General features: G+C 47.4%; 1 non-coding gene across 1 annotated transcript; it reads right to left on the reverse strand.

Annotated features, from left to right (window-relative positions):
* Positions 1–7,187: 7,187 nt before the first annotated feature.
* On the reverse strand, positions 7,188–7,290 carry LOC147345450 (U6 spliceosomal RNA). Its single transcript, XR_015155114.1, has one exon. It is a non-coding gene; the product is annotated as a U6 spliceosomal RNA (small nuclear RNA).
* Positions 7,291–8,825: the final 1,535 nt, after the last annotated feature.

Genomic DNA, 8,825 nt, shown 5'->3' on the forward strand with positions numbered 1-8,825 from the left:
AACTACTGAGCCTCTCACTCTAAAGCCCATGCTCTGCAGCAAGAGAAGCCACTGAAACGAGCTCTTACCCCGCAACTAGAGAAAGCCCTCAGCAACGAAGATCCAGCACAGCCATAAATAAAAATATTGAAAAGTTCATAAGAAAAAAATTTCAAACCCCAACACCAAAAATAAAAAGAAACCCAGAGAAACAAAAACTGTATCAGAGGGAAATAATTAGAGGGACGATCCCAGAATGTGACAGTGAGTGAGTCAAAGCATCTATTCTTGAAAAGATTGTATTTTGAGAGAAACATTTTGATCGCCCAGAAAAAAGCAAAACTAGTTTGGGGGATGGTAAACGACAACAGATCCTCTCGTTAGAGCAGAATTAGTGCAGGTTTTACATTCAAGAGGTCACAAAACAGCCTGGCTGATGACACTCGAGCCTAATTATCGTGCCTAATAATTACCTTGACTAACTAGAGCAAAGGTTTTGGAGTATGTTTCTATTCCCAGACATTGAGTCATCAATGACCCAGAAGAAATCATTTCGCTCTATTTGCGTCTTGGATCATCCACTTGGAAGCACCCTTGGCCAACCCCTCAGGGAAATTCCAAAGGCTTTGTTAATTAATATTTGGAAACAGTGTAATTTGTATACGTTGGGACTGTAGAAATATGACATCAGTATGTTTTGTATCAGAGAAGGCAATGGCAAGCCACTCCAGTACTCTTGCCTAGAAAATCCCATGGATGGAGGAGCCTGGTGGGCTGCAGTTCATGGGGTCACTACGAGTCGGACATGACAGAGCGACTTCACTTTCACTTTTCACTTTCACACAATGGAGAAGGAAATGGCAACCCACTCCAGTGTTCTTGCCTGGAGAATCCCAGGGACAGAGCCTGGTGGGCTGCTGCCTATGGAATCGCAGAGTCGGACACGACTGAAGCGACGTAGCAACAGCGTGTTTTGTATGGTGGGTTCATTTATTTTATTACTCAGCTATGCTCCAGGGGTACTTAATATTTATTAAGCTCCTATTCTGAGCCAGGCCCTGAAGTAGGAACTAGGAGTGCAGTAGTGAACAAGAGGAACCCCTGTCCTCATGCAGCTGAGAGTCTAGTGGTCAAGACAGACGATACATCAGTGAAGCAATAAATAAAATAATCACAAACTGTTAAGCGCTATGAAGAAAGCTAATAGAATTCTGCCAGATAGCAGCAGGAGGCACCCACTTGTTTTAAGCTTTATGTGTTTATTTTATTTTTTGACTGCTCTGGGTCTTAGTTGCTGCACGAAGGCTTTCTCTTGCTGCAGTGACCAGGGGCCGCTCCTAACTGCAGTGCATGGTGGCTTCACTGTTGCAGCCTCTATGGTGCACAGGCTCAGTAGCTGTGGCGATCAGGCTTGGTTGCCCACCCCATACAGTCCCTCAGGGGAGCCCCAGGGAAAGAGTCCCCAAAGTCCATCATGGTACCCTGCCCATTAATGCACCCTGTACTCATTTTTCTCCCTTCCTCGTCTCACTTCGCTCCCTCTTAGAACTTGGTGGAATCAGCTCTCAGGGCTGGGATGGGGCACACGACGTGTCTAGAGTATAAAACGTAAGGATACACTTAAACTGATTAAGGGATAAACATGTATGGCCTGTCCCTGTGATGGAGTAATGTGCTGTGCTGTACTTAGTTGCTCTGTTGTGTCTGATTCTTCGTGACCCCATGAACTGTAGCCTACCAGGCTCCTCTGTCCATGGGATTCTCCAGGCAAGAACACTGGAGTGGGTTGCCGTTTCCTCCTCCAGGGGATCTTTCCAACCCAGGGATCGAATCCAGGCCACCCTCACTGCAGGGGTTTCTTTACCGTCTGAGCCATATCCTGCCATAAAAAGCAATGAAGTTCTGGTACATGCCACAATGTGGATGGACCTCAGAAACATCCCAAGTGAAAAAAAACCAGACACGAAAGGTCACATATGGTAAGCTTCCATTTACGTGAAGTGTCCTGAAGTGGTAAGTCTAGTGGTTTGTAGGAGTTTGGGAGGAGGAGGAATGGAGGGTGAATGCTTAGTGGATACAAGGTTTCTTTGGGGTGCTGAAAAATGTCTTGGAACTAAATAGAGATGATGACTGTACTGTGAATATATTAAAAGTCACTGAATTGTTCACTTTTAAATGGTTAATGTTAATTTTATGTTGTATGAACTTCACCTCAATTAAAAAAAACACATTAGGGGCTTCTCTTGTGGTCCAGTGGCTAAGACTCTGTGCTCCCAGTACAGGGGTCTGGGGTTCAATCCCTAGTCAGGTAACTAGATCCCACAGGCCCCAGCTGAAAGTCCTGCATGCTGAAACTAAGACTCCATGCAGCCAAATAAATAAATATTAAAAAAAATACATTACATGCATACACACACACACACACACACACACACAGGCATACACTGAGTGGGGGCTGGGAACCCTCAGCCCAGTCCTGGGACCCTGCTTGGGAATTGTCACCTGGCATCACCCCAAGGGAGGGAAGCCCCTTCTGTGCTGAAAACCATGTGGGCCTTCCTTCCTGAAGCTACAAGAGGGAGAATTCATAGTTCTTCACTGAGGCCCTAATATGTGGAGGCCCATGCTGAACACTAGAAACTGTCTTCTTCAACCCTCTTGCCCCTCTCTTGCCTCATCCATTTGCTTTTTCTTCACTGTATTCATAAGCAACTGATATTACATTACACATACATAATTTCTTATTTTTTTCCCAGTAAGCTTTACCAGGGCAGGAAGTCTGTCTGTTTTGTTTATTACCATATCCCCCATGCCTGGCACATAGTAGGTGCTCAAGAAATACCAACCAGGTAAAGGAGCCTAGCGAGACAGACATTATCACCTCCAGTTTACAGATGGGAAAATGTGAACTCAGTGATTTGTCAAAGTTCCTTTGACCTGGGTTTGATCCTTGGATCGGGAAGCTCCCCTGGAGGAGGAGATGGCAACCGACTCCAGTATTTTTACCTGGAGAATCCCACAGACAGAGGAGCCTGGCAGGATACAGTCCCTGGGGTCGCAAAGAGTCGGACACAACTGAGCGAGAGACGCTTAACTGACAAATAGCAGAGCCTGAATTTCGTTTTGTTTTGCTTTTGTTTTGACTGCGCTGGGTCTTCGTTTCTGAGCACAGGCTTTCCCTAGTTGCGGTTTGCAGGCTTCTCTCGTGGAGCAGGGGCCCTAGGGCCTTCGGGCTTCAGTAGCTGTGGCACACAGACTTAGTTGCCCCGAGGTCTGTGGACATGAACTTGGGCAAACTTCGGGAGTTGGTGAGGGACAGGGAAAGCTGGCGTGCTGCAGTCCACGGGGTCCCGAAGAGTCAGACACGACTTGGTGACTGAAGAACAACGATGTGGAATCTTAGTTCCCCGACCAGGGATTGAAACCGTGTCCCCTGAGTTGGCAGATGGATTAACCACTGGACCACAGGGAAGTCCTTTCAAAGTCCCTTGACTGGTAAGTAGCAAAGACTGAATTTGAACTCAAGGTCATCTGGGGCACAGCCCGGGGGGCAGGGAGCTTTCCTTCCTCATCATCCTAGGCGAGGCTGGGAGAGTTAGAAGTGTGAAAATTGAAGGCGTCAAGGTAATGACTCATCCCTCAGGCCAAGGAGCTGGGAATCCTGACCCGGGGCTGAGTCACCGTTTCCGCCCCACTCTGCTGACTTGCTCATACCTCCAGTTCTTGGCCTCCCTGAGCTCTTTGAGGGGAGGAGGCCAGGGGGTCCACACAGTTTGGGCTGGCATTCTCATCCTGCCTCTGCCTTCTTGGCCGGGACTGTCTGACCCAGGTGAAGCCACAGACGTGGGCCCAGACCAGCAGTCCCCATACAGCTGTGCATGCGTGCTAAGTCACTTCAGCCATGTCCGACTCTGTGATCCTATGGACTGTATCCTGCCAGGCTCCTCTGTCCATGGGATTCTCCAGGCAAGAATACTGGAGTGGGTTGCCATTTCCTCCTCCAGGGGATCTTCCGGACTCAGGGATCAAACCCGTGTCTCTTGTGTCTCCTGCATTGGCAGGCGGGTTCTTTACCACTAGCTGGGAAGCCCAGCACATACCTGCGGCAAGCTGTAAATGCTGGCCGTGGTGAGACCTTGAAGACATTCCTGCGCTGAGGTTTTCTTGAATGGGACAGCAGCTACAACCCCATCCATACCTGACTTACCTAAAACACTCCTTTAGTCTAATGTTTCAAAGAGGAAAAAGAAGCCTTAACCTCAGAGAGAGATGGGCTTGAAGGCCCAGATCGGCTTTTTATTAACTGTGTAACCTAGGGTTCCTTACTTGACCACTCAGTTCTTCTATTTTCTCATCTGGAAAGCGAGATAATAACATTATCTGTTTCCAAGTGTGGGCAAGAGGATGGAACAGGACTTTGAAAAAAAATTGTTTATTTATTTATGGCTGTGCTGGGTTTTCCTTCTGCGAGAGGGCTTTTTCTAGTTCCGGCGAGTGGGGGCTGCTCTCTAGTTGCGGGGCTTCTCATTGCAGTGGCTTCTCTTGTTGCCAGGGTGCTCGGGCTTCAGTAGATGCAGCTGAAGGGCTCCAGAGAAAGGACTCAGTGGTTGTGGCGCCTGGGCTTAGTAGTTCCGAGGCATGTGGAGTCTTCCTGGGCCAGGGTTCAAATCCACGTCCCCTGCATTGGCAGGTGGACTCTTATCCACTGAGCCACCAGGAAAGTCCTTTCTTTCCTTTTTTTTCTTGATCGAAGTATAGTTGACTTACAGTGTTGTGCTAATTTCTGCTGTACAGCAAAGTGACTCAGTTACACACATATATACATTCTATTTTGATATATATGTGGGCTTCCCGGGTGGCGCTACTGGTAAAGGACCTGCCTCCCAGTGCAGGAGACATAAGAGATACAGGTTGGATCCCTGGGATGGGAAAATCCCCTGGAGGAGGGAATGGCAACCCACTCCAGTTTCTTGCCTGGAGAATCCCATGGATAGAGGAGCCTGGTGGGCTACAGTCCACAGGGTCGCAAAGAGTCAGACACAACTGAAGTGACTTGGCACACATTCAACATACATGCTTTTCCATGTGGTTTATCCCAGAGGACTGGGTATAGTTCCCTGTGCTATATAGTAGGACCTTGTTTTCAGCATCTTTTCAAAGGTGTATAATGACCGTTTCTGTATTACCTCCTGTGAATGCCCTGAGAGTGTTGATAGCACTGTGGATATTTCACGCTGCTTTCTCAGCACACTCCAACTCTGCCCTGCAGTGGCTATATATGTCCTGGCCGTCCAAATCCTCTCTTTTCCCTGTGGTTACAGTCCCTGTGGTCCCCTTCTCCCCAACCTCCTGCGTGGGCAAATTCACAGCCTTTGACTCAAGGGAAACTAACAGGTCCATCCCCAGGTCGTGGTGATTGGTTCATGGCAGAGCCCATGACCCCAGAAGGGCCAGCCAGAGAAACCAAGGCTCCAACCTTCCTTCTTTTCCAGCTCTTGGACAGAGAAACTCTGTCTCCCTCTGCATTTGGTTTGGCAATATGGGGAATATGAAGTTGCCAGGGAACCCCAAGACAAGCTGGAAACTGAAGTGGCCACAGAGAAGGCAAAACCAAGGATGGCAGAGATTCCGGGTCTGGATGCTATTGTTACCTGAGTCTCTGGATCCAGTCTCACCCAAAGTCAAGCCATGCCTGAAATTCCCCATGACGGAAGGAAATGAATTTCTTCTTCTTTTTCTTAGTAGTAGTAAAGTCACTCAGTGGTGTCTGACTCTTTGCCACCCCATGGACTGTAGCCCGAAAGGCTCCTCTGTCCATGGGAGTCTCCAGGCAAGAATACTGGAGTGAGTTGCCATTCCGTTCTCCAGAGGGGGGGATCTTCCAGACCCAGGGATCGAACCCACGTCTCCTGCATTGCAAGCAGCTTCTTTACCATGGGAGCCACCAGGGAAGCCCACTATTATTATATAATATTATTATTTTAATGATTATTTATTTTTTAACAACTTAGGTTGAGATTGTTGGGTTTTTGCTTTTGAGTTTTTTCATTTGTCCCCTTGTAGTGAGTCTTAATTGACTCATGCCCAGAAGGAAGAAAATACAGGACTATATTCAGCCCAACTTGGCTCTGCAGCCTGAAGGCTCACAGAAACGCTGCCCAGAAGGAGTTAAGTACATCTTTTTTTTTTCTAATGCTAAATGATGTGGAAAGCATGAGCCTCCCTGTTTTGGAGGGAAGCAGGTAGGCACAGAAAAGACAATGCCTGGCCCTCAGATCTTTGGAGACTTTATTTAAAAAAAAAAAGAGAAGGAGGAAGAGCTTTTGTGATCTGAGCAAAAGCCTGGGCGGCAGGAGTGAACAGACGGACTCATTACTTTATGTTTGGCTCTGTGGTTTTCTTGCATGGGCTGGGGGCTGGGGGCTCTCCTTTATGGAAAGAACCACAGCTGTTACCGAGAGCTGCTTTCACACATTTGGTGAACAATTGTCTTTGAATTCTAATTTTTTATTTTCCAAACAAATGGACTGCTCTTGAGATTAGCCAGAGGTCCCCAGGCTGGGAGAGAGGAGGCTGCTGGCTGCTGATAATGCAGGCGGATCACCAGATAGTGAGAGGGGGAGAAGCAGGGAGGGAGAGAAAAGAAGGCGTGGGACTCCCAAGGTCAGACTCTGACTCCCTCTCTTACCAGCTGCTCCAGTTGCTATGACAGCAACACTAAGTACCCGCCCCAAACTCAGTGCCATGAAGCAACCATCTATTTGGCTTACAGATGCCTGGCAGAACACATCAGCTAGGGGCTTCCCTGGTGGCTCCCCGGTGAAGAATCTGCCTGCCGATGCGGGAGACACGGGAAACGAGGGTTTGATCCCTGGGTCAGGAAGATCCCCTGCAGGAGGGCACGGCAGCCCACTCCAGTATCCTTGCCTGGAGAATCCCATGGACAGAGGAGACTGGCAGGCTACAGTCCATGGGGTCGCAGAGTCGGACACGACTGAAGTGATTTATCACGCACGTTCTTTTTCACATTCTTTCTCGTACAGGTTACCACAGAATATTGAGCAGATCCCTGTGCTATACAGTAGGTCCTTGTTGGTTATCTGTCTTACATGTGGTAGTGTGTGTATGTTCATCCCATGCTCCTGATTTATCCCTCTCCATGTTTCCCTTTGATAACCATGATTTCGTTTCCCATAACTTTACGTCTGAAAAATATGGAATGCTTCACGAATTTTCATGACAACTCGTGCAGGAGCCATGTTATTCTTCTCTGTATAGTTCTAGTTTTAGTATATGTGCTGAAGCAAGCACCTAACCGTGTTTTTTGGTTAAACATTATTTTCAGATGTATTTGACAGAAATAAAGTATGGGTTATTGTTAAAACAAACAAAAATACAAAAGAGCATAAGTTAAAAAAGAGCAATCCCCTTGCAGTGACCAGTCTCAATGTAAGATGATAAAGACCATCAATAGTTTGGTATATATCCTTCTACATACTGAGAAGTCCCTTGGATTGCAAGGAGATCAAACCAGTCCATCCTAAAGTAAATCAGTCCTGAATATTCATTGGAAGGACTGATGCTGAAGCTGAAGCTCCAATACTTTGGCCACCTGATACAAAGAACTGACTCATTGGAAAAGACCCCAATGCCAGGAAAGATTAAAGGCAGGAGGAGAAGGGGATGGCAGAGGATGAGATGGTTGGATGGCATCACTGATTCGATGGACATGAATTTGAGCAAACTTGGGGAGATAATGAAGGACAGGTTAGCCTGACATGCTGCAGTCCACCGGGTCACGACTGAGCGACTGAACACCACCACTACAATATATGTTCTACAAAAATGAATGCATGCGTATACAGGGTGTGTTTTTCAGCAGTGAGTTCATGTGATAGGATCCCTTTTACTACCTGCTGTATTCAGCTAATGTATCTGGGCGATCAGATAAGGGCTGATGTCAGAGCAACTCCAGAGGGCATCTCTATAGAGGGTAGTGTGAATGGGCTGGAGAGGAAGCATCACAAGGAATACCCAGCCTGTGCAACTTCAGCACTGTGGACAGGGACACAGCTCGCCCCTCCAACCCTGAATGGTCAAGGCAAAATGACTAGGACAGAGACATTGTCCTCAGGGAAGTCACAGTCTTGTGGGAGGGTCAGCTTTGTGGTGGAATGTGAATAGTGTTAGTTGCTCAGTCATGCCGACTTTTTGCAACCGCATGGACTGTAGGCCGCCAGGCTCCTCTGTCTGTGGAATTCTCCAGACAAGAATACTGGAGTGGGTTGCCATTCCCTTATCCAGGGGATCTTCCAGACCCAGGGATGGAACCCGGGTCTCCTGCACTGCAGGCAGATTCTTTACCATCAGTCAGTCAGTCAGTTCAGCCGCTCAGTCGTGTCCAACTCTTTGTGACCCCATGAACCGCAGCACACCAGGCCTCCCTGTCCATCATCAACTCCCGGAGTTTACCCAAACCCATGTCCATTGAGTTGGTGATGCCATCCAGCCATCTCATCCTCTGTCGTCCCCTTATCCTCCTGCCCTCATTACCATCAGAGACACCATAATAGCTTAATAATGACATTACAAGAAAATACAGATGTAATTCCCCAAACTCTGCCCACAAGACTTGAGTAGGATCTTACTGTAAGTTGAAGGGACTTTTGTCCTGACACATGGTTTGTGAAAGAATGAATTGCTGTTGGGTTTGACTGATTGTAGATGAGTTGTGATGTGGTTTATCTAAAGGCTATGGAAGCATCTTATAATACTCAATAAAAATCTTTATTCTTTTAGTATATAGTCCAAGGTGTAGTTTTTCAGTAGTCATGTACAAATGTGAC

This window comes from Bos grunniens, chromosome 25 (assembly GCF_055505025.1).
Source record: "Bos grunniens cultivar Pamir isolate PY7600 chromosome 25, Bosgru_T2T1.0, whole genome shotgun sequence".
In the NCBI taxonomy this organism is placed as follows: domain Eukaryota; kingdom Metazoa; phylum Chordata; class Mammalia; order Artiodactyla; family Bovidae; genus Bos; species Bos grunniens.